Here is a 22273-nt window from a genome sequence, read left to right on the forward strand (position 1 = left end):
GCCTGCCGGCCGCCAGGGGCGGGCTCCTGAGCTCGGCGGGTGGTGTGCGGGCAAGGGTGGCCTCGCCGTGGCTGAGGGGCCGTGGCGACACGATGGTGGCTCCCAGTGGCTTCGGGCCAGCTGCTGTCGGGCAGGAGGGCCGGCCCGGGCTGCGGCTGGGCGGCGCCTAGCGCCGCGTGGGCGGGCAGGGGCGATGCCCAAGGGACCGCGGGCCCCGGGCCCTGAAGCCTCCGGGGCCACGTCCCTGTGAGCGACGGGCCGGATCTTGGGCGGGGCGCCAAGCGCCGAAGGGTTCGCTGGGTCACGCCCGCCCTCGGCTGGGAGGGGGTGGCCAAACCCTCCGCCTCCGCCACCGCCCGGTACCCGAGACCTCCGTTCCCCCTGCCTGGGCGGGCGACGGGGTCCTGCCGGGGCGGGCTGACCGCCAGGCTGGCGGTGAGGCGCAAGCGCCAGCGAAAGTGGGCCTCAAGAGGCAGCCCGCCGTCCCCGCCCCCGTCTACGGCCATACCACCCTGAACGCGCCCGATCTCGTCTGATCTCGGAAGCTTAAGCAGGGTCGGGCCTGGTTAGTACTTGGATGGGAGACCGCCTGGGAATACCGGGTGCTGTAGGCTTTTTGCCTCCCGCTCCGCCTTCTCCTTTACTCGCCCGCGGGCGGTGGCCGCCGGCTCCGCCCGCGCCGGGGCCCCGCTGCAGGCCCCTCCTCCTCAGGCCCCTCCCACCACGGCGCACGCGCCGGAGGGGGCGCTCCCCGCCGGCCCGGCCCGCCAGGCGGCCAGAAGGCGGCCCTGGAAGGCAGCCGCACCCCAGACGCCCCCAGGGTGCCTGGCCCGGACCCAGGCTCCGCCGCGGGCCCGGTTGCCGTCCCTTCGGCCAGCGAGCCCCTCGACCTGCACCTGGCCGCCCCCACCGGCGCCCCGCCCCGGGGCCGCCACCTGTGTGCCGGTGGGTGTGTCCCTCCACAGCTCCCTCCGGCAAAAGCCCCGCCCCCCGCCGTGTCGCCGCCGCGGCCGGGTGCGGGAGCGGGATCGAGGGCAGGGGCCGCTTCCCCGGGCCTGCCGGCCGCCAGGGGCGGGCTCCTGAGCTCGTCGGGTGGTGTGCGGGCAAGGGTGGCCTCGCCGGGGTTGAGGGGCCGTGGCGACACGAATGTGGCTCCCAGTGGTTTCGGGCCAGCTGCTGTCGGGCAGGAGGGCCGGCCCGGGCTGCGGCTGGGCGGCGCCTAGCGCCGCGTGGGCGGGCAGGGGCGATGCCCAAGGGACCGCGGGCCCCGGGCCCTGAAGCCTCCGGGGCCACGTCCCTGTGAGCGACGGGCCGGATCTTGGGCGGGGCGCCAAGCGCCGAAAGGTTCGCTGGGTCACGCCCGCCCTCGGCTGGGAGGGGGTGGCCAAACCCTCCGCCTCCGCCACCGCCCGGTATCCGAGACCTCCGTTCCCCCTGCCTGGGCGGGCGACGGGGTCCTGCCGGGGCGGGCTGACCGCCAGGCTGGCGGTGAGGCGCAAGCGCCAGCGAAAGTGGGCCTCAAGAGGCAGCCCGCCGTCCCCGTCCCGTCTACGGCCATACCACCCTGAACGCGCCCGATCTCGTCTGATCTCGGAAGCTAAGCAGGGTCGGGCCTGGTTAGTACTTGGATGGGAGACCGCCTGGGAATACCGGGTGCTGTAGGCTTTTTGCCTCCCGCTCCGCCTTCTCCTTGAACTCGCCCGCGGGCGGTGGCCGCCGGCTCCGCCCGCGCCGGGGCTCCGCTGCAGGCCCCGCCTCCTCAGGCCCCTCGCACCACGGCGCGCGCGCCAGAGGGGGCGCTCCCCGCCGGCCCGGCCCGCCAGGCGGCCAGAAGGCGGCCCTGGAAGGCAGCCGCACCCCAGACGCCCCCGGGGTGCCTGGCCCGGACCCAGGCTCCGCCGCGGGCCCGGTTGCCGTCCCTTCGGCCAGCGAGCCCCTCGACCTGCACCTGGCCGCCCCCACCGGCGCCCCGCCCCGGGGCCGCCACCTGTGTGCCCATGGGTGTGTCCCTCCACAGCTCCCTCCGGCAAAAGCCCCGCCCCCCGCCGTGTCGCCGCCGCGGCCGGGTGCGGGAGCGGGATCGAGGGCCGGGGCCGCTTCCCTGGGCCTGCCGGCCGCCAGGGGCGGGCTACTGAGCCCGGCGGGTGGTGTGCGGGCAAGGGTGGCCTCGCCGGGGCTGAGGGGCCGTGGCGACACGATGGTGGCTCCCAGTGGCTTCGGGCCAGCTGCTGTCGGGCAGGAGGGCCGGCCCGGGCTGCGGCTGGGCGGCGCCTAGCGCCGCGTGGGCGGGCAGGGGCGATGCCCAAGGGACCGCGGGCCCCGGGCCCTGAAGCCTCCGGGGCCACGTCCCTGTGAGCGACGGGCCGGATCTTGGGCGGGGCGCCAAGCGCCGAAGGGTTCGCTGGGTCACGCCCGCCCTCAGCTGGGAGGGGGTGGCCAAATCCTCCGCCTCCGCCACCGCCCGGTACCCGAGACCTCCGTTCCCCCTGCCTGGGCGGGCGACGGGGTCCTGCCGGGGCGGGCTGACCGCCAGGCTGGCGGTGAGGCGCAAGCGCCAGCGAAAGTGGGCCTCAAGAGGCAGCCCGCCGTCCCCGTCCCGTCTACGGCCATACCACCCTGAACGCGCCCGATCTCGTCTGATCTCGGAAGCTTAAGCAGGGTCGGGCCTGGTTAGTACTTGGATGGGAGACCGCCTGGGAATACCGGGTGCTGTAGGCTTTTTGCCTCCCGCTCCGCCTTCTCCTTTACTCGCCCGCGGGCGGTGGCCGCCGGCTCCGCCCGCGCCGGGGCCCCGCTGCAGGCCCCTCCTCCTCAGGCCCCTCCCACCACGGCGCACGCGCCGGAGGGGGCGCTCCCCGCCGGCCCGGCCCGCCAGGCGGCCAGAAGGCGGCCCTGGAAGGCAGCCGCACCCCAGACGCCCCCAGGGTGCCTGGCCCGGACCCAGGCTCCGCCGCGGGCCCGGTTGCCGTCCCTTCGGCCAGCGAGCCCCTCGACCTGCACCTGGCCGCCCCCACCGGCGCCCCGCCCCGGGGCCGCCACCTGTGTGCCGGTGGGTGTGTCCCTCCACAGCTCCCTCCGGCAAAAGCCCCGCCCCCCGCCGTGTCGCCGCCGCGGCCGGGTGCGGGAGCGGGATCGAGGGCAGGGGCCGCTTCCCCGGGCCTGCCGGCCGCCAGGGGCGGGCTCCTGAGCTCGTCGGGTGGTGTGCGGGCAAGGGTGGCCTCGCCGGGGTTGAGGGGCCGTGGCGACACGAATGTGGCTCCCAGTGGTTTCGGGCCAGCTGCTGTCGGGCAGGAGGGCCGGCCCGGGCTGCGGCTGGGCGGCGCCTAGCGCCGCGTGGGCGGGCAGGGGCGATGCCCAAGGGACCGCGGGCCCCGGGCCCTGAAGCCTCCGGGGCCACGTCCCTGTGAGCGACGGGCCGGATCTTGGGCGGGGCGCCAAGCGCCGAAAGGTTCGCTGGGTCACGCCCGCCCTCGGCTGGGAGGGGGTGGCCAAACCCTCCGCCTCCGCCACCGCCCGGTATCCGAGACCTCCGTTCCCCCTGCCTGGGCGGGCGACGGGGTCCTGCCGGGGCGGGCTGACCGCCAGGCTGGCGGTGAGGCGCAAGCGCCAGCGAAAGTGGGCCTCAAGAGGCAGCCCGCCGTCCCCGTCCCGTCTACGGCCATACCACCCTGAACGCGCCCGATCTCGTCTGATCTCGGAAGCTAAGCAGGGTCGGGCCTGGTTAGTACTTGGATGGGAGACCGCCTGGGAATACCGGGTGCTGTAGGCTTTTTGCCTCCCGCTCCGCCTTCTCCTTGAACTCGCCCGCGGGCGGTGGCCGCCGGCTCCGCCCGCGCCGGGGCTCCGCTGCAGGCCCCGCCTCCTCAGGCCCCTCGCACCACGGCGCGCGCGCCAGAGGGGGCGCTCCCCGCCGGCCCGGCCCGCCAGGCGGCCAGAAGGCGGCCCTGGAAGGCAGCCGCACCCCAGACGCCCCCGGGGTGCCTGGCCCGGACCCAGGCTCCGCCGCGGGCCCGGTTGCCGTCCCTTCGGCCAGCGAGCCCCTCGACCTGCACCTGGCCGCCCCCACCGGCGCCCCGCCCCGGGGCCGCCACCTGTGTGCCCATGGGTGTGTCCCTCCACAGCTCCCTCCGGCAAAAGCCCCGCCCCCCGCCGTGTCGCCGCCGCGGCCGGGTGCGGGAGCGGGATCGAGGGCCGGGGCCGCTTCCCTGGGCCTGCCGGCCGCCAGGGGCGGGCTACTGAGCCCGGCGGGTGGTGTGCGGGCAAGGGTGGCCTCGCCGGGGCTGAGGGGCCGTGGCGACACGATGGTGGCTCCCAGTGGCTTCGGGCCAGCTGCTGTCGGGCAGGAGGGCCGGCCCGGGCTGCGGCTGGGCGGCGCCTAGCGCCGCGTGGGCGGGCAGGGGCGATGCCCAAGGGACCGCGGGCCCCGGGCCCTGAAGCCTCCGGGGCCACGTCCCTGTGAGCGACGGGCCGGATCTTGGGCGGGGCGCCAAGCGCCGAAGGGTTCGCTGGGTCACGCCCGCCCTCAGCTGGGAGGGGGTGGCCAAATCCTCCGCCTCCGCCACCGCCCGGTACCCGAGACCTCCGTTCCCCCTGCCTGGGCGGGCGACGGGGTCCTGCCGGGGCGGGCTGACCGCCAGGCTGGCGGTGAGGCGCAAGCGCCAGCGAAAGTGGGCCTCAAGAGGCAGCCCGCCGTCCCCGTCCCGTCTACGGCCATACCACCCTGAACGCGCCCGATCTCGTCTGATCTCGGAAGCTAAGCAGGGTCGGGCCTGGTTAGTACTTGGATGGGAGACCGCCTGTGAATACCGGGTGCTGTAGGCTTTTTGCCTCCCGCTCCGCCTTCTCCTTTAACTCGCCCGCGGGCGGTGGCCGCCGGCTCCGCCCGCGCCGGGGCCCCGCTGCAGGCCCCGCCTCCTCAGGCCCCTCCCAACACGGCGCGCGCGCCGGAGGGGGCGCTCCCCGCCGGCCCGGCCCGCCAGGCGGCCAGAAGGCGGCCCTGGAAGGCAGCCGCACCCCAGACGCCCCCGGGGTGCCTGGCCCGGACCCAGGCTCCGCCGCGGGCCCGGTTGCCGTCCCTTCGGCCAGCGAGCCCCTCGACCTGCACCTGGCCGCCCCCACCGGCGCCCCGCCCCGGGGCCGCCACCTGTGTGCCGGTGGGTGTGTCCCTCCACAGCTCCCTCCGGCAAAAGCCCCGCCCCCCGCCGTGTCGCAGCCGCGCCCGGGTGCGGGAGCGGGATCGAGGGCAGGGGCCGCTTCCCCGGGCCTGCCGGCCGCCAGGGGCGGGCTCCTGAGCTCGGCGGGTGGTGTGCGGGCAAGGGTGGCCTCGCCGGGGCTGAGGGGCCGTGGCGACACGATGGTGGCTCCCAGTGGTTTCGGGCCAGCTGCTGTCGGGCAGGAGGGCCGGCCCGGGCTGCGGCTGGGCGGCGCCTAGCGCCGCGTGGGCGGGCAGGGGCGATGCCCAAGGGACCGCGGGCCCCGGGCCCTGAAGCCTCCGGGGCCACGTCCCTGTGAGCGACGGGCCGGATCTTGGGCGGGGCGCCAAGCGCCGAAAGGTTCGCTGGGTCACGCCCGCCCTCGGCTGGGAGGGGGTGGCCAAACCCTCCGCCTCCGCCACCGCCCGGGACCCGAGACCTCCGTTCCCCCTGCCTGGGCGGGCGACGGGGTCCTGCCGGGGCGGGCTGACCGCCAGGCTGGCGGTGAGGCGCAAGCGCCAGCGAAAGTGGGCCTCAAGAGGCAGCCCGCCGTCCCCGTCCCGTCTACGGCCATACCACCCTGAACGCGCCCGATCTCGTCTGATCTCGGAAGCTAAGCAGGGTCGGGCCTGGTTAGTACTTGGATGGGAGACCGCCTGGGAATACCGGGTGCTGTAGGCTTTTTGCCTCCCGCTCCGCCTTCTCCTTGAACTCGCCCGCGGGCGGTGGCCGCCGGCTCCGCCCGCGCCGGGGCCCCGCTGCAGGCCCCTCCTCCTCAGGCCCCTCCCACCACGGCGCACGCGCCGGAGGGGGCGCTCCCCGCCGGCCCGGCCCGCCAGGCGGCCAGAAGGCGGCCCTGGAAGGCAGCCGCACCCCAGACGCCCCCAGGGTGCCTGGCCCGGACCCAGGCTCCGCCGCGGGCCCGGTTGCCGTCCCTTCGGCCAGCGAGCCCCTCGACCTGCACCTGGCCGCCCCCACCGGCGCCCCGCCCCGGGGCCGCCACCTGTGTGCCGGTGGGTGTGTCCCTCCACAGCTCCCTCCGGCAAAAGCCCCGACCCCCGCCGTGTCGCCGCCGCGGCCGGGTGCGGGAGCGGGATCGAGGGCAGGGGCCGCTTCCCCGGGCCTGCCGGCCGCCAGGGGCGGGCTCCTGAGCTCGGCGGCTGGTGTGCGGGCAAGGGTGGCCTCGCCGGGGCTGAGGGGCCGTGGCGACACGATGGTGGCTCCCAGTGGCTTCGGGCCAGCTGCTGTCGGGCAGGAGGGCCGGCCCGGGCTGCGGCTGGGCGGCGCCTAGCGCCGCGTGGGCGGGCAGGGGCGATGCCCAAGGGACCGCGGGCCCCGGGCCCTGAAGCCTCCGGGGCCACGTCCCTGTGAGCGACGGGCCGGATCTTGGGCGGGGCGCCAAGCGCCGAAGGGTTCGCTGGGTCACGCCCGCCCTCGGCTGGGAGGGGGTGGCCAAACCCTCCGCCTCCGCCACCGCCCGGTACCCGAGACCTCCGTTCCCCCTGCCTGGGCGGGCGACGGGGTCCTGCCGGGGCGGGCTGACCGCCAGGCTGGCAGTGAGGCGCAAGCGCCAGCCAAAGTGGGCCTCAAGAGGCAGCCCGCCGTCCCCGCCGCCGTCTACGGCCATACCACCCTGAACGCGCCCGATCTCGTCTGATCTCGGAAGCTAAGCAGGGTCGGGCCTGGTTAGTACTTGGATGGGAGACCGCCTGGGAATACCGGGTGCTGTAGGCTTTTTGCCTCCCGCTCCGCCTTCTCCTTTAACTCGCCCGCGGGCGGTGGCCGCCGGCTCCGCCCGCGCCGGGGCCCCGCTGCAGGCCCCGCCTCCTCAGGCCCCTCCCACCACGGCGCGCGCGCCGGAGGGGGCGCTCCCCGCCGGCCCGGCCCGCCAGGCGGCCAGAAGGCGGCCCTGGAAGGCAGCCGCACCCCAGACGCCCCCGGGGTGCCTGGCCCGGACCCAGGCTCCGCCGCGGGCCCGGTTGCCGTCCCTTCGGCCAGCGAGCCCCTCGACCTGCACCTGGCCGCCCCCACCGGCGCCCCGCCCCGGGGCCGCCACCTGTGTGCCGGTGGGTGTGTCCCTCCACAGCTCCCTCCGGCAAAAGCCCCGCCCCCCGCCGTGTCGCCGCCGCGGCCGGGTGCGGGAGCGGGATCGAGGGCAGGGGCCGCTTCCCCGGGCCTGCCGGCCGCCAGGGGCGGGCTCCTGAGCCCGGCGGGTGGTGTGCGGGCAAGGGTGGCCTCGCCGGGGCTGAGGGGCCGTGGCGACACGATGGTGGCTCCCAGTGGCTTCGGGCCAGCTGCTGTCGGGCAGGAGGGCCGGCCCGGGCTGCGGCCGGGCGGCGCCTAGCGCCGCGTGGGCGGGCAGGGGCGATGCCCAAGGGACCGTGGGCCCCGGGCCCTGAAGCCTCCGGGGCCACGTCCCTGTGAGCGACGGGCGGGATCTTGGCGGGGCGCCAAGCGCCGAAGGGTTCGCTGGGTCACGCCCGCCCTCGGCTGGGAGGGGGTGGCCAAACCCTCCGCCTCCGCCACCGCCCGGTACCCGAGACCTCCGTTCCCCCTGCCTGGGCGGGCGACGGGGTCCTGCCGGGGCGGGCTGACCGCCAGGCTGGCGGTGAGGCGCAAGCGCCAGCGAAAGTGGGCCTCAAGAGGCAGCCCGCCGTCCCCGCCCCCGTCTACGGCCATACCACCCTGAACGCGCCCGATCTCGTCTGATCTCGGAAGCTTAAGCAGGGTCGGGCCTGGTTAGTACTTGGATGGGAGACCGCCTGGGAATACCGGGTGCTGTAGGCTTTTTGCCTCCCGCTCCGCCTTCTCCTTTACTCGCCCGCGGGCGGTGGCCGCCGGCTCCGCCCGCGCCGGGGCCCCGCTGCAGGCCCCTCCTCCTCAGGCCCCTCCCACCACGGCGCACGCGCCGGAGGGGGCGCTCCCCGCCGGCCCGGCCCGCCAGGCGGCCAGAAGGCGGCCCTGGAAGGCAGCCGCACCCCAGACGCCCCCAGGGTGCCTGGCCCGGACCCAGGCTCCGCCGCGGGCCCGGTTGCCGTCACTTCGGCCAGCGAGCCCCTCGACCTGCACCTGGCCGCCCCCTCCAGCGCCCCGCCCCGGGGCCGCCACCTGTGTGCCGGTGGGTGTGTCCCTCCACAGCTCCCTCCGGCAAAAGCCCCGCCCCCCGCCGTGTCGCAGCCGCGGCCGGGTGCGGGAGCGGGATCGAGGGCAGGGGCCGCTTCCCCGGGCCTGCCGGCCGCCAGGGGCGGGCTACTGAGCCCGGCGGGTGGTGTGCGGGCAAGGGTGGCCTCGCCGGGGCTGAGGGGCCGTGGCGACACGATGGTGGCTCCCAGTGGTTTCGGGCCAGCTGCTGTCGGGCAGGAGGGCCGGCCCGGGCTGCGGCTGGGCGGCGCCTAGCGCCGCGTGGGCGGGCAGGGGCGATGCCCAAGGGACCGCGGGCCCCGGGCCCTGAAGCCTCCGGGGCCACGTCCCTGTGAGCGACGGGCCGGATCTTGGGCGGGGCGCCAAGCGCCGAAAGGTTCGCTGGGTCACGCCCGCCCTCGGCTGGGAGGGGGTGGCCAAACCCTCCGCCTCCGCCACCGCCCGGTACCCGAGACCTCCGTTCCCCCTGCCTGGGCGGGCGACGGGGTCCTGCCGGGGCGGGCTGACCGCCAGGCTGGCGGTGAGGCGCAAGCGCCAGCGAAAGTGGGCCTCAAGAGGCAGCCCGCCGTCCCCGTCCCGTCTACGGCCATACCACCCTGAACGCGCCCGATCTCGTCTGATCTCGGAAGCTAAGCAGGGTCGGGCCTGGTTAGTACTTGGATGGGAGACCGCCTGGGAATACCGGGTGCTGTAGGCTTTTTGCCTCCCGCTCCGCCTTCTCCTTTAACTCGCCCGCGGGCGGGGGCCGCCGGCTCCGCCCGCGCCGGGGCCCCGCTGCAGGCCCCGCCTCCTCAGGCCCCTCCCACCACGGCGCGCGCGCCGGAGGGGGCGCTCCCCGCCGGCCCGGCCCGCCAGGGGGCCAGAAGGCGGCCCTGGAAGGCAGCCGCACCCCAGACGCCCCCGGGGTGCCTGGCCCGGACCCAGGCTCCGCCGCGGGCCCGGTTGCCGTCCCTTCGGCCAGCGAGCCCCTCGACCTGCACCTGGCCGCCCCCACCGGCGCCCCGCCCCGGGGCCGCCACCTGTGTGCCGGTGGGTGTGTCCCTCCACAGCTCCCTCCGGCAAAAGCCCCGCCCCCCGCCGTGTCGCCGCCGCGGCCGGGTGCGGGAGCGGGATCGAGGGCCGGGGCCGCTTCCCTGGGCCTGCCGGCCGCCAGGGGCGGGCTACTGAGCCCGGCGGGTGGTGTGCGGGCAAGGGTGGCCTCGCCGGGGCTGAGGGGCCGTGGCGACACGATGGTGGCTCCCAGTGGCTTCGGGCCAGCTGCTGTCGGGCAGGAGGGCCGGCCCGGGCTGCGGCTGGGCGGCGCCTAGCGCCGCGTGGGCGGGCAGGGGCGATGCCCAAGGGACCGCGGGCCCCGGGCCCTGAAGCCTCCGGGGCCACGTCCCTGTGAGCGACGGGCCGGATCTTGGGCGGGGCGCCAAGCGCCGAAGGGTTCGCTGGGTCACGCCCGCCCTCAGCTGGGAGGGGGTGGCCAAATCCTCCGCCTCCGCCACCGCCCGGTACCCGAGACCTCCGTTCCCCCTGCCTGGGCGGGCGACGGGGTCCTGCCGGGGCGGGCTGACCGCCAGGCTGGCGGTGAGGCGCAAGCGCCAGCCAAAGTGGGCCTCAAGAGGCAGCCCGCCGTCCCCGCCGCCGTCTACGGCCATACCACCCTGAACGCGCCCGATCTCGTCTGATCTCGGAAGCTAAGCAGGGTCGGGCCTGGTTAGTACTTGGATGGGAGACCGCCTGGGAATACCGGGTGCTGTAGGCTTTTTGCCTCCCGCTCCGCCTTCTCCTTTAACTCGCCCGCGGGCGGTGGCCGCCGGCTCCGCCCGCGCCGGGGCCCCGCTGCAGGCCCCGCCTCCTCAGGCCCCTCCCACCACGGCGCGCGCGCCGGAGGGGGCGCTCCCCGCCGGCCCGGCCCGCCAGGCGGCCAGAAGGCGGCCCTGGAAGGCAGCCGCACCCCAGACGCCCCCGGGGTGCCTGGCCCGGACCCAGGCTCCGCCGCGGGCCCGGTTGCCGTCCCTTCGGCCAGCGAGCCCCTCGACCTGCACCTGGCCGCCCCCACCGGCGCCCCGCCCCGGGGCCGCCACCTGTGTGCCGGTGGGTGTGTCCCTCCACAGCTCCCTCCGGCAAAAGCCCCGCCCCCCGCCGTGTCGCCGCCGCGGCCGGGTGCGGGAGCGGGATCGAGGGCCGGGGCCGCTTCCCCGGGCCTGCCGGCCGCCAGGGGCGGGCTACTGAGCCCGGCGGGTGGTGTGCGGGCAAGGGTGGCCTCGCCGGGGCTGAGGGGCCGTGGCGACACGATGGTGGCTCCCAGTGGCTTCGGGCCAGCCGCTGTCGGGTAGGAGGGCCGGCCCGGGCTGCGGCTGGGCGGCTCCTAGCGCCGCGTGGGCGGGCAGGGGCGATGCCCAAGGGACCGCGGGCCCCGGGCCCTGAAGCCTCCGGGGCCACGTCCCTGTGAGCGACGGGCGGGATCTTGGCGGGGCGCCAAGCGCCGAAGGGTTCGCTGGGTCACGCCCACCCTCGGCTGGGAGGGGGTGGCCAAACCCTCCGCCTCCACCACCGGCCGGTACCCGAGACCTCCGTTCCCCCTGCCTGGGCGGGCGACGGGGTCCTGCCGGGGCGGGCTGACCGCCAGGCTGGCGGTGAGGCGCAAGCGCCAGCGAAAGTGGGCCTCAAGAGGCAGCCCGCCGTCCCCGCCCCCGTCAACGGCCATACAACCCTGAACGCGCCCGATCTCGTCTGATCTCGGAAGCTAAGCAGGGTCGGGCCTGGTTAGTACTTGGATGGGAGACCGCCTGGGAATACCGGGTGCTGTAGGCTTTTTGCCTCCCGCTCCGCCTTCTCCTTTAACTCGCCCGCGGGCGGTGGCCGCCGGCTCCGCCCGCGCCGGGGCCCCGCTGCAGGCCCCTCCTCCTCTGGCCCCTCCCACCACGGCGCGCGCGCCGGAGGGGGCGCTCCCCGCCGGCCCGGCCCGCCAGGCGGCCAGAAGGCGGCCCTGGAAGGCAGCCGCACCCCAGACGCCCCCAGGGTGCCTGGCCCGGACCCAGGCTCCGCCGCGGGCCCGGTTGCCGTCCCTTCGGCCAGCGAGCCCCTCGACCTGCACCTGGCCGCCCCCACCGGCGCCCCGCCCCGGGGCCGCCACCTGTGTGCCGGTGGGTGTGTCCCTCCACAGCTCCCTCCGGCAAAAGCCCCGCCCCCCGCCGTGTCGCCGCCGCGGCCGGGTGCGGGAGCGGGATCGAGGGCAGGGGCCGCTTCCCCGGGCCTGCCGGCCGCCAGGGGCGGGCTCCTGAGCTCGGCGGGTGGTGTGCGGGCAAGGGTGGCCTCGCCGTGGCTGAGGGGCCGTGGCGACACGATGGTGGCTCCCAGTGGCTTCGGGCCAGCTGCTGTCGGGCAGGAGGGCCGGCCCGGGCTGCGGCTGGGCGGCGCCTAGCGCCGCGTGGGCGGGCAGGGGCGATGCCCAAGGGACCGCGGGCCCCGGGCCCTGAAGCCTCCGGGGCCACGTCCCTGTGAGCGACGGGCCGGATCTTGGGCGGGGCGCCAAGCGCCGAAGGGTTCGCTGGGTCACGCCCGCCCTCGGCTGGGAGGGGGTGGCCAAACCCTCCGCCTCCGCCACCGCCCGGTACCCGAGACCTCCGTTCCCCCTGCCTGGGCGGGCGACGGGGTCCTGCCGGGGCGGGCTGACCGCCAGGCTGGCGGTGAGGCGCAAGCGCCAGCGAAAGTGGGCCTCAAGAGGCAGCCCGCCGTCCCCGCCCCCGTCTACGGCCATACCACCCTGAACGCGCCCGATCTCGTCTGATCTCGGAAGCTTAAGCAGGGTCGGGCCTGGTTAGTACTTGGATGGGAGACCGCCTGGGAATACCGGGTGCTGTAGGCTTTTTGCCTCCCGCTCCGCCTTCTCCTTTACTCGCCCGCGGGCGGTGGCCGCCGGCTCCGCCCGCGCCGGGGCCCCGCTGCAGGCCCCTCCTCCTCAGGCCCCTCCCACCACGGCGCACGCGCCGGAGGGGGCGCTCCCCGCCGGCCCGGCCCGCCAGGCGGCCAGAAGGCGGCCCTGGAAGGCAGCCGCACCCCAGACGCCCCCAGGGTGCCTGGCCCGGACCCAGGCTCCGCCGCGGGCCCGGTTGCCGTCCCTTCGGCCAGCGAGCCCCTCGACCTGCACCTGGCCGCCCCCACCGGCGCCCCGCCCCGGGGCCGCCACCTGTGTGCCGGTGGGTGTGTCCCTCCACAGCTCCCTCCGGCAAAAGCCCCGCCCCCCGCCGTGTCGCCGCCGCGGCCGGGTGCGGGAGCGGGATCGAGGGCAGGGGCCGCTTCCCCGGGCCTGCCGGCCGCCAGGGGCGGGCTCCTGAGCTCGTCGGGTGGTGTGCGGGCAAGGGTGGCCTCGCCGGGGTTGAGGGGCCGTGGCGACACGAATGTGGCTCCCAGTGGTTTCGGGCCAGCTGCTGTCGGGCAGGAGGGCCGGCCCGGGCTGCGGCTGGGCGGCGCCTAGCGCCGCGTGGGCGGGCAGGGGCGATGCCCAAGGGACCGCGGGCCCCGGGCCCTGAAGCCTCCGGGGCCACGTCCCTGTGAGCGACGGGCCGGATCTTGGGCGGGGCGCCAAGCGCCGAAAGGTTCGCTGGGTCACGCCCGCCCTCGGCTGGGAGGGGGTGGCCAAACCCTCCGCCTCCGCCACCGCCCGGTATCCGAGACCTCCGTTCCCCCTGCCTGGGCGGGCGACGGGGTCCTGCCGGGGCGGGCTGACCGCCAGGCTGGCGGTGAGGCGCAAGCGCCAGCGAAAGTGGGCCTCAAGAGGCAGCCCGCCGTCCCCGTCCCGTCTACGGCCATACCACCCTGAACGCGCCCGATCTCGTCTGATCTCGGAAGCTAAGCAGGGTCGGGCCTGGTTAGTACTTGGATGGGAGACCGCCTGGGAATACCGGGTGCTGTAGGCTTTTTGCCTCCCGCTCCGCCTTCTCCTTGAACTCGCCCGCGGGCGGTGGCCGCCGGCTCCGCCCGCGCCGGGGCTCCGCTGCAGGCCCCGCCTCCTCAGGCCCCTCGCACCACGGCGCGCGCGCCAGAGGGGGCGCTCCCCGCCGGCCCGGCCCGCCAGGCGGCCAGAAGGCGGCCCTGGAAGGCAGCCGCACCCCAGACGCCCCCGGGGTGCCTGGCCCGGACCCAGGCTCCGCCGCGGGCCCGGTTGCCGTCCCTTCGGCCAGCGAGCCCCTCGACCTGCACCTGGCCGCCCCCACCGGCGCCCCGCCCCGGGGCCGCCACCTGTGTGCCCATGGGTGTGTCCCTCCACAGCTCCCTCCGGCAAAAGCACCGCCCCCCGCCGTGTCGCCGCCGCGGCCGGGTGCGGGAGCGGGATCGAGGGCCGGGGCCGCTTCCCTGGGCCTGCCGGCCGCCAGGGGCGGGCTACTGAGCCCGGCGGGTGGTGTGCGGGCAAGGGTGGCCTCGCCGGGGCTGAGGGGCCGTGGCGACACGATGGTGGCTCCCAGTGGCTTCGGGCCAGCTGCTGTCGGGCAGGAGGGCCGGCCCGGGCTGCGGCTGGGCGGCGCCTAGCGCCGCGTGGGCGGGCAGGGGCGATGCCCAAGGGACCGCGGGCCCCGGGCCCTGAAGCCTCCGGGGCCACGTCCCTGTGAGCGACGGGCCGGATCTTGGGCGGGGCGCCAAGCGCCGAAAGGTTCGCTGGGTCACGCCCGCCCTCGGCTGGGAGGGGGTGGCCAAACCCTCCGCCTCCGCCACCGCCCGGTACCCGAGACCTCCGTTCCCCCTGCCTGGGCGGGCGACGGGGTCCTGCCGGGGCGGGCTGACCGCCAGGCTGGCGGTGAGGCGCAAGCGCCAGCGAAAGTGGGCCTCAAGAGGCAGCCCGCCGTCCCCGTCCCGTCTACGGCCATACCACCCTGAACGCGCCCGATCTCGTCTGATCTCGGAAGCTAAGCAGGGTCGGGCCTGGTTAGTACTTGGATGGGAGACCGCCTGGGAATACCGGGTGCTGTAGGCTTTTTGCCTCCCGCTCCGCCTTCTCCTTGAACTCGCCCGCGGGCGGTGGCCGCCGGCTCCGCCCGCGCCGGGGCCCCGCTGCAGGCCCCGCCTCCTCAGGCCCCTCCCAACACGGCGCGCGCGCCGGAGGGGGCGCTCCCCGCCGGCCCGGCCCGCCAGGCGGCCAGAAGGCGGCCCTGGAAGGCAGCCGCACCCCAGACGCCCCCGGGGTGCCTGGCCCGGACCCAGGCTCCGCCGCGGGCCCGGTTGCCGTCCCTTCGGCCAGCGAGCCCCTCGACCTGCACCTGGCCGCCCCCACCGGCGCCCCGCCCCGGGGCCGCCACCTGTGTGCCGGTGGGTGTGTCCCTCCACAGCTCCCTCCGGCAAAAGCCCCGCCCCCCGCCGTGTCGCAGCCGCGGCCGGGTGCGGGAGCGGGATCGAGGGCAGGGGCCGCTTCCCCGGGCCTGCCGGCCGCCAGGGGCGGGCTCCTGAGCTCGGCGGGTGGTGTGCGGGCAAGGGTGGCCTCGCCGGGGCTGAGGGGCCGTGGCGACACGATGGTGGCTCCCAGTGGTTTCGGGCCAGCTGCTGTCGGGCAGGAGGGCCGGCCCGGGCTGCGGCTGGGCGGCGCCTAGCGCCGCGTGGGCGGGCAGGGGCGATGCCCAAGGGACCGCGGGCCCCGGGCCCTGAAGCCTCCGGGGCCACGTCCCTGTGAGCGACGGGCCGGATCTTGGGCGGGGCGCCAAGCGCCGAAAGGTTCGCTGGGTCACGCCCGCCCTCGGCTGGGAGGGGGTGGCCAAACCCTCCGCCTCCGCCACCGCCCGGTACCCGAGACCTCCGTTCCCCCTGCCTGGGCGGGCGACGGGGTCCTGCCGGGGCGGGCTGACCGCCAGGCTGGCGGTGAGGCGCAAGCGCCAGCGAAAGTGGGCCTCAAGAGGCAGCCCGCCGTCCCCGTCCCGTCTACGGCCATACCACCCTGAACGCGCCCGATCTCGTCTGATCTCGGAAGCTAAGCAGGGTCGGGCCTGGTTAGTACTTGGATGGGAGACCGCCTGGGAATACCGGGTGCTGTAGGCTTTTTGCCTCCCGCTCCGCCTTCTCCTTGAACTCGCCCGCGGGCGGTGGCCGCCGGCTCCGCCCGCGCCGGGGCTCCGCTGCAGGCCCCGCCTCCTCAGGCCCCTCGCACCACGGCGCGCGCGCCAGAGGGGGCGCTCCCCGCCGGCCCGGCCCGCCAGGCGGCCAGAAGGCGGCCCTGGAAGGCAGCCGCACCCCAGACGCCCCCGGGGTGCCTGGCCCGGACCCAGGCTCCGCCGCGGGCCCGGTTGCCGTCCCTTCGGCCAGCGAGCCCCTCGACCTGCACCTGGCCGCCCCCACCGGCGCCCCGCCCCGGGGCCGCCACCTGTGTGCCGGTGGGTGTGTCCCTCCACAGCTCCCTCCGGCAAAAGCCCCGCCCCCCGCCGTGTCGCCGCCGCGGCCGGGTGCGGGAGCGGGATCGAGGGCCGGTGCCGCTTCCCCGGGCCTGCCGGCCGCCAGGGGCGGGCTACTGAGCCCGGCGGGTGGTGTGCGGGCAAGGGTGGCCTCGCCGGGGCTGAGGGGCCGTGGCGACACGATGGTGGCTCCTAGTGGCTTCGGGCCAGCCGCTGTCGGGCAGGAGGGCCGGCCCGGGCTGCGGCTGGGCGGCTCCTAGCGCCGCGTGGGCGGGCAGGGGCGATGCCCAAGGGACCGCGGGCCCCGGGCCCTGAATCCTCCGGGGCCACGTCCCTGTGAGCGACGGGCAGGATCTTGGCGGGGCGCCAAGCGCCGAAGGGTTCGCTGGGTCACGCCCGCCCTCGGCTGGGAGGGGGTGGCCAAACCCTCCGCCTCCGCCACCGGCCGGTACCCGAGACCTCCGTTCCCCCTGCCTGGGCGGGCGACGGGGTCCTGCCGGGGCGGGCTGACCGCCAGACTGGCGGTGAGGCGCAAGCGCCAGCGAAAGTGGGCCTCAAGAGGCAGCCCGCCGTCCCCGCCCCCGTCAACGGCCATACAACCCTGAACGCGCCCGATCTCGTCTGATCTCGGAAGCTAAGCAGGGTCGGGCCTGGTTAGTACTTGGATGGGAGACCGCCTGGGAATACCGGGTGCTGTAGGCTTTTTGCCTCCCGCTCCGCCTTCTCCTTTAACTCGCCCGCGGGCGGTGGCCGCCGGCTCCGCCCGCGCCGGGGCCCCGCTGCAGGCCCCTCCTCCTCTGGCCCCTCCCACCACGGCGCGCGCGCCGGAGGGGGCGCTCCCCGCCGGCCCGGCCCGCCAGGCGGCCAGAAGGCGGCCCTGGAAGGCAGCCGCACCCCAGACGCCCCCAGGGTGCCTGGCCCGGACCCAGGCTCCGCCGCGGGCCCGGTTGCCGTCCCTTCGGCCAGCGAGCCCCTCGACCTGCACCTGGCCGCCCCCACCGGCGCCCCGCCCCGGGGCCGCCACCTGTGTGCCGGTGGGTGTGTCCCTCCACAGCTCCCTCCGGCAAAAGCCCCGCCCCCCGCCGTGTCGCCGCCGCGGCCGGGTGCGGGAGCGGGATCGAGGGCAGGGGCCGCTTCCCCGGGCCTGCCGGCCGCCAGGGGCGGGCTCCTGAGCTCGGCGGGTGGTGTGCGGGCAAGGGTGGCCTCGCCGGGGCTGAGGGGCCGTGGCGACACGATGGTGGCTCCCAGTGGCTTCGGGCCAGCTGCTATCGGGCAGGAGGGCCGGCCCGGGCTGCGGCTGGGCGGCGCCTAGCGCCGCTTGGGCGGGCAGGGGCGATGCCCAAGGGACCGCGGGCCCCGGGCCCTGAAGCCTCCGGGGCCACGTCCCTGTGAGCGACGGGCCGGATCTTGGGCGGGGCGCCAAGCGCCGAAGGGTTCGCTGGGTCACGCCCGCCCTCGGCTGGGAGGGGGTGGCCAAACCCTCCGCCTCCGCCACCGCCCGGTACCCGAGACCTCCGTTCCCCCTGCCTGGGCGGGCGACGGGGTCCTGCCGGGGCGGGCTGACCGCCAGGCTGGCGGTGAGGCGCAAGCGCCAGCGAAAGTGGGCCTCAAGAGGCAGCCCGCCGTCCCCGTCCCGTCTACGGCCATACCACCCTGAACGCGCCCGATCTCGTCTGATCTCGGAAGCTAAGCAGGGTCGGGCCTGGTTAGTACTTGGATGGGAGACCGCCTGGGAATACCGGGTGCTGTAGGCTTTTTGCCTCCCGCTCCGCCTTCTCCTTTAACTCGCCCGCGGGCGGGGGCCGCCGGCTCCGCCCGCGCCGGGGCCCCGCTGCAGGCCCCGCCTCCTCAGGCCCCTCCCACCACGGCGCGCGCGCCGGAGGGGGCGCTCCCCGCCGGCCCGGCCCGCCAGGGGGCCAGAAGGCGGCCCTGGAAGGCAGCCGCACCCCAGACGCCCCCGGGGTGCCTGGCCCGGACCCAGGCTCCGCCGCGGGCCCGGTTGCCGTCCCTTCGGCCAGCGAGCCCCTCGACCTGCACCTGGCCGCCCCCACCGGCGCCCCGCCCCGGGGCCGCCACCTGTGTGCCGGTGGGTGTGTCCCTCCACAGCTCCCTCCGGCAAAAGCCCCGCCCCCCGCCGTGTCGCCGCCGCGGCCGGGTGCGGGAGCGGGATCGAGGGCAGGGGCCGCTTCCCCGGGCCTGCCGGCCGCCAGGGGCGGGCTCCTGAGCTCGTCGGGTGGTGTGCGGGCAAGGGTGGCCTCGCCGGGGCTGAGGGGCCGTGGCGACACGATGGTGGCTCCCAGTGGTTTCGGGCCAGCTGCTGTCGGGCAGGAGGGCCGGCCCGGGCTGCGGCTGGGCGGCGCCTAGCGCCGCGTGGGCGGGCAGGGGCGATGCCCAAGGGACCGCGGGCCCCGGGCCCTGAAGCCTCCGGGGCCACGTCCCTGTGAGCGACGGGCCGGATCTTGGGCGGGGCGCCAAGCGCCGAAGGGTTCGCTGGGTCACGCCCGCCCTCGGCTGGGAGGGGGTGGCCAAACCCTCCGCCTCCGCCACCGCCCGGTACCCGAGACCTCCGTTCCCCCTGCCTGGGCGGGCGACGGGGTCCTGCCGGGGCGGGCTGACCGCCAGGCTGGCGGTGAGGCGCAAGCGCCAGCGAAAGTGGGCCTCAAGAGGCAGCCCGCCGTCCCCGTCCCGTCTACGGCCATACCACCCTGAACGCGCCCGATCTCGTCTGATCTCGGAAGCTAAGCAGGGTCGGGCCTGGTTAGTACTTGGATGGGAGACCGCCTGGGAATACCGGGTGCTGTAGGCTTTTTGCCTCCCGCTCCGCCTTCTCCTTTAACTCGCCCGCGGGCGGGGGCCGCCGGCTCCGCCCGCGCCGGGGCCCCGCTGCAGGCCCCGCCTCCTCAGGCCCCTCCCACCACGGCGCGCGCACCGGAGGGGGCGCTCCCCGCCGGCCCGGCCCGCCAGGGGGCCAGAAGGCGGCCCTGGAAGGCAGCCGCACCCCAGACGCCCCCGGGGTGCCTGGCCCGGACCCAGGCTCCGCCGCGGGCCCGGTTGCCGTCCCTTCGGCCAGCGAGCCCCTCGACCTGCACCTGGCCGCCCCCACCGGCGCCCCGCCCCGGGGCCGCCACCTGTGTGCCGGTGGGTGTGTCCCTCCACAGCTCCCTCCGGCAAAAGCCCCGCCCCCGCCGTGTCGCCGCCGCTGCCGGGTGCGGGAGCGGGATCGAGGGCAGGGGCCGGTTCCCCGGGCCTGCCGGCCGCCAGGGGCGGGCTCCTGAGCTCGGCGGGTGGTGTGCGGGCAAGGGTGGCCTCGCCGGGGCTGAGGGGCCGTTGCGATACGATGGTGGCTCCCAGTGGCTTCGGGCCAGCTGCTGTCGGGCAGGAGGGCCGGCCCGGGCTGCGGATGGGCGGCGCCTAGCGCCGCGTGGGCGGGCAGGGGCGATGCCCAAGGGACCGCGGGCCCCGGGCCCTGAAGCCTCCGGGGCCACGTCCCTGTGAGCGACGGGCCGGATCTTGGGCGGGGCGCCAAGCGCCGAAGGGTTCGCTGGGTCACGCCCGCCCTCGGCTGGGAGGGGGTGGCCAAACCCTCCGCCTCCGCCACCGCCCGGTACCCGAGACCTCCGTTCCCCCTGCCTGGGCGGGCGACGGGGTCCTGCCGGGGCGGGCTGACCGCCAGGCTGGCGGTGAGGCGCAAGCGCCAGCGAAAGTGGGCCTCAAGAGGCAGCCCGCCGTCCCCGCCCCTGTCTACGGCCATACTACCCTGAACGCGCCCGATCTCGTCTGATCTTGGAAGCTAAGCAGGGTCGGGCCTGGTTAGTACTTGGATGGGAGACCGCCTGGGAATACCGGGTGCTGTAGGCATTTTGCCTCCCGCTCCGCCTTCTCCTTTAACTCGCCCGCGGGCGGTGGCCGCCGGCTCCGCCCGCGCCGGGGCCCCGCTGCAGGCCCCGCCTCCTCAGGCCCCTCCCACCACGGCGCGCGCGCCGGAGGGGGCGCTCCCCGCCGGCCCGGCCCGCCAGGCGGCCAGAAGGCGGCCCTGGAAGGCAGCCGCACCCCAGACGCCCCCGGGGTGCCTGGCCCGGACCCAGGCTCCGCCGCGGGCCCGGTTGCCGTCCCTTCGGCCAGCGAGCCCCTCGACCTGCACCTGGCCGCCCCCACCGGCGCCCCGCCCCGGGGCCGCCACCTGTGTGCCGGTGGGTGTGTCCCTCCACAGCTCCCTCCGGCAAAAGCCCCGCCCCCCGCCGTGTCGCCGCCGCGGCCGGGTGCGGGAGCGGGATCGAGGGCCGGGGCCGCTTCCCTGGGCCTGCCGGCCGCCAGGGGCGGGCTACTGAGCCCGGCGGGTGGTGTGCGGGCAAGGGTGGCCTCGCCGGGGCTGAGGGGCCGTGGCGACACGATGGTGGCTCCCAGTGGCTTCGGGCCAGCTGCTGTCGGGCAGGAGGGCCGGCCCGGGCTGCGGCTGGGCGGCGCCTAGCGCCGCGTGGGCGGGCAGGGGCGATGCCCAAGGGACCGCGGGCCCCGGGCCCTGAAGCCTCCGGGGCCACGTCCCTGTGAGCGACGGGCCGGATCTTGGGCGGGGCGCCAAGCGCCGAAGGGTTCGCTGGGTCACGCCCGCCCTCAGCTGGGAGGGGGTGGCCAAATCCTCCGCCTCCGCCACCGCCCGGTACCCGAGACCTCCGTTCCCCCTGCCTGGGCGGGCGACGGGGTCCTGCCGGGGCGGGCTGACCGCCAGGCTGGCGGTGAGGCGCAAGCGCCAGCGAAAGTGGGCCTCAAGAGGCAGCCCGCCGTCCCCGTCCCGTCTACGGCCATAACACCCTGAACGCGCCCGATCTCGTCTGATCTCGGAAGCTAAGCAGGGTCGGGCCTGGTTAGTACTTGGATGGGAGACCGCCTGTGAATACCGGGTGCTGTAGGCTTTTTGCCTCCCGCTCCGCCTTCTCCTTTAACTCGCCCGCGGGCGGTGGCCGCCGGCTCCGCCCGCGCCGGGGCCCCGCTGCAGGCCCCGCCTCCTCAGGCCCCTCCCAACACGGCGCGCGCGCCGGAGGGGGCGCTCCCCGCTGGCCCGGCCCGCCAGGCGGCCAGAAGGCGGCCCTGGAAGGCAGCCGCACCCCAGACGCCCCCGGGGTGCCTGGCCCGGACCCAGGCTCCGCCGCGGGCCCGGTTGCCGTCCCTTCGGCCAGCGAGCCCCTCGACCTGCACCTGGCCGCCCCCACCGGCGCCCCGCCCCGGGGCCGCCACCTGTGTGCCGGTGGGTGTGTCCCTCCACAGCTCCCTCCGGCAAAAGCCCCGCCCCCCGCCGTGTCGCAGCCGCGGCCGGGTGCGGGAGCGGGATCGAGGGCAGGGGCCGCTTCCCCGGGCCTGCCGGCCGCCAGGGGCGGGCTCCTGAGCTCGGCGGGTGGTGTGCGGGCAAGGGTGGCCTCGCCGGGGCTGAGGGGCCGTGGCGACACGATGGTGGCTCCCAGTGGTTTCGGGCCAGCTGCTGTCGGGCAGGAGGGCCGGCCCGGGCTGCGGCTGGGCGGCGCCTAGCGCCGCGTGGGCGGGCAGGGGCGATGCCCAAGGGACCGCGGGCCCCGGGCCCTGAAGCCTCCGGGGCCACGTCCCTGTGAGCGACGGGCCGGATCTTGGGCGGGGCGCCAAGCGCCGAAAGGTTCGCTGGGTCACGCCCGCCCTCGGCTGGGAGGGGGTGGCCAAACCCTCCGCCTCCGCCACCGCCCGGTACCCGAGACCTCCGTTCCCCCTGCCTGGGCGGGCGACGGGGTCCTGCCGGGGCGGGCTGACCGCCAGGCTGGCGGTGAGGCGCAAGCGCCAGCGAAAGTGGGCCTCAAGAGGCAGCCCGCCGTCCCCGTCCCGTCTACGGCCATACCACCCTGAACGCGCCCGATCTCGTCTGATCTCGGAAGCTAAGCAGGGTCGGGCCTGGTTAGTACTTGGATGGGAGACCGCCTGGGAATACCGGGTGCTGTAGGCTTTTTGCCTCCCGCTCCGCCTTCTCCTTGAACTCGCCCGCGGGCGGTGGCCGCCGGCTCCGCCCGCGCCGGGGCTCCGCTGCAGGCCCCGCCTCCTCAGGCCCCTCGCACCACGGCGCGCGCGCCAGAGGGGGCGCTCCCCGCCGGCCCGGCCCGCCAGGCGGCCAGAAGGCGGCCCTGGAAGGCAGCCGCACCCCAGACGCCCCCGGGGTGCCTGGCCCGGACCCAGGCTCCGCCGCGGGCCCGGTTGCCGTCCCTTCGGCCAGCGAGCCCCTCGACCTGCACCTGGCCGCCCCCACCGGCGCCCCGCCCCGGGGCCGCCACCTGTGTGCCGGTGGGTGTGTCCCTCCACAGCTCCCTCCGGCAAAAGCCCCGCCCCCCGCCGTGTCGCCGCCGCGGCCGGGTGCGGGAGCGGGATCGAGGGCCGGGGCCGCTTCCCTGGGCCTGCCGGCCGCCAGGGGCGGGCTACTGAGCCCGGCGGGTGGTGTGCGGGCAAGGGTGGCCTCGCCGGGGCTGAGGGGCCGTGGCGACACGATGGTGGCTCCCAGTGGCTTCGGGCCAGCTGCTGTCGGGCAGGAGGGCCGGCCCGGGCTGCGGCTGGGCGGCGCCTAGCGCCGCG

The 22273-nt window shown here is 77.0% G+C and overlaps 21 non-coding genes across 21 annotated transcripts; all 21 read left to right on the plus strand.

Moving 5' to 3' along the window:
* The first annotated feature begins 494 nt into the window (after positions 1–494).
* LOC149744973 (5S ribosomal RNA) lies at positions 495–614 on the plus strand. The gene has a single exon (XR_016390279.1). It is a non-coding gene; the product is annotated as a 5S ribosomal RNA (ribosomal RNA).
* Positions 615–1546: 932 nt separating this feature from the next.
* LOC149744974 (5S ribosomal RNA) lies at positions 1547–1665 on the plus strand. The gene has a single exon (XR_016390549.1). It is a non-coding gene; the product is annotated as a 5S ribosomal RNA (ribosomal RNA).
* Positions 1666–2598: 933 nt separating this feature from the next.
* Positions 2599–2718, plus strand: LOC149744975 (5S ribosomal RNA). The gene has a single exon (XR_016390280.1). It is a non-coding gene; the product is annotated as a 5S ribosomal RNA (ribosomal RNA).
* Positions 2719–3650: 932 nt separating this feature from the next.
* On the plus strand, positions 3651–3769 carry LOC149744976 (5S ribosomal RNA). Its single transcript, XR_016390550.1, has one exon. It is a non-coding gene; the product is annotated as a 5S ribosomal RNA (ribosomal RNA).
* A 933-nt stretch (positions 3770–4702) lies between these two features.
* LOC149744977 (5S ribosomal RNA) lies at positions 4703–4821 on the plus strand. Its single transcript, XR_016389681.1, has one exon. It is a non-coding gene; the product is annotated as a 5S ribosomal RNA (ribosomal RNA).
* Positions 4822–5754: 933 nt separating this feature from the next.
* On the plus strand, positions 5755–5873 carry LOC149744978 (5S ribosomal RNA). Its single transcript, XR_016390551.1, has one exon. It is a non-coding gene; the product is annotated as a 5S ribosomal RNA (ribosomal RNA).
* A 934-nt stretch (positions 5874–6807) lies between these two features.
* On the plus strand, positions 6808–6926 carry LOC149744979 (5S ribosomal RNA). Its single transcript, XR_016390552.1, has one exon. It is a non-coding gene; the product is annotated as a 5S ribosomal RNA (ribosomal RNA).
* Positions 6927–7859: 933 nt separating this feature from the next.
* Positions 7860–7979, plus strand: LOC149744980 (5S ribosomal RNA). Its single transcript, XR_016390281.1, has one exon. It is a non-coding gene; the product is annotated as a 5S ribosomal RNA (ribosomal RNA).
* A 932-nt stretch (positions 7980–8911) lies between these two features.
* LOC149744981 (5S ribosomal RNA) lies at positions 8912–9030 on the plus strand. Its single transcript, XR_016390553.1, has one exon. It is a non-coding gene; the product is annotated as a 5S ribosomal RNA (ribosomal RNA).
* Positions 9031–9964: 934 nt separating this feature from the next.
* Positions 9965–10083, plus strand: LOC149744982 (5S ribosomal RNA). The gene has a single exon (XR_016390554.1). It is a non-coding gene; the product is annotated as a 5S ribosomal RNA (ribosomal RNA).
* A 933-nt stretch (positions 10084–11016) lies between these two features.
* Positions 11017–11135, plus strand: LOC149744983 (5S ribosomal RNA). The gene has a single exon (XR_016390375.1). It is a non-coding gene; the product is annotated as a 5S ribosomal RNA (ribosomal RNA).
* A 934-nt stretch (positions 11136–12069) lies between these two features.
* LOC149744984 (5S ribosomal RNA) lies at positions 12070–12189 on the plus strand. Its single transcript, XR_016390283.1, has one exon. It is a non-coding gene; the product is annotated as a 5S ribosomal RNA (ribosomal RNA).
* A 932-nt stretch (positions 12190–13121) lies between these two features.
* Positions 13122–13240, plus strand: LOC149744985 (5S ribosomal RNA). Its single transcript, XR_016390555.1, has one exon. It is a non-coding gene; the product is annotated as a 5S ribosomal RNA (ribosomal RNA).
* Positions 13241–14173: 933 nt separating this feature from the next.
* Positions 14174–14292, plus strand: LOC149744986 (5S ribosomal RNA). Its single transcript, XR_016390556.1, has one exon. It is a non-coding gene; the product is annotated as a 5S ribosomal RNA (ribosomal RNA).
* Positions 14293–15225: 933 nt separating this feature from the next.
* On the plus strand, positions 15226–15344 carry LOC149744987 (5S ribosomal RNA). The gene has a single exon (XR_016390557.1). It is a non-coding gene; the product is annotated as a 5S ribosomal RNA (ribosomal RNA).
* Positions 15345–16277: 933 nt separating this feature from the next.
* On the plus strand, positions 16278–16396 carry LOC149744988 (5S ribosomal RNA). The gene has a single exon (XR_016390376.1). It is a non-coding gene; the product is annotated as a 5S ribosomal RNA (ribosomal RNA).
* A 933-nt stretch (positions 16397–17329) lies between these two features.
* Positions 17330–17448, plus strand: LOC149744989 (5S ribosomal RNA). Its single transcript, XR_016390558.1, has one exon. It is a non-coding gene; the product is annotated as a 5S ribosomal RNA (ribosomal RNA).
* Positions 17449–18381: 933 nt separating this feature from the next.
* LOC149744990 (5S ribosomal RNA) lies at positions 18382–18500 on the plus strand. The gene has a single exon (XR_016390559.1). It is a non-coding gene; the product is annotated as a 5S ribosomal RNA (ribosomal RNA).
* Positions 18501–19433: 933 nt separating this feature from the next.
* On the plus strand, positions 19434–19552 carry LOC149744991 (5S ribosomal RNA). The gene has a single exon (XR_016390242.1). It is a non-coding gene; the product is annotated as a 5S ribosomal RNA (ribosomal RNA).
* Positions 19553–20485: 933 nt separating this feature from the next.
* On the plus strand, positions 20486–20604 carry LOC149744992 (5S ribosomal RNA). The gene has a single exon (XR_016390252.1). It is a non-coding gene; the product is annotated as a 5S ribosomal RNA (ribosomal RNA).
* Positions 20605–21537: 933 nt separating this feature from the next.
* LOC149744993 (5S ribosomal RNA) lies at positions 21538–21656 on the plus strand. The gene has a single exon (XR_016390560.1). It is a non-coding gene; the product is annotated as a 5S ribosomal RNA (ribosomal RNA).
* The last annotated feature ends 617 nt before the right edge of the window (positions 21657–22273 follow it).

The sequence above is a fragment of the Delphinapterus leucas genome, chromosome 19 (genome assembly GCF_059928025.1).
Source record: "Delphinapterus leucas isolate spDelLeu-1000000601 "Yukka" chromosome 19, BTC_Dleu_Yukka2, whole genome shotgun sequence".
Lineage (NCBI taxonomy): Eukaryota > Metazoa > Chordata > Mammalia > Artiodactyla > Monodontidae > Delphinapterus > Delphinapterus leucas.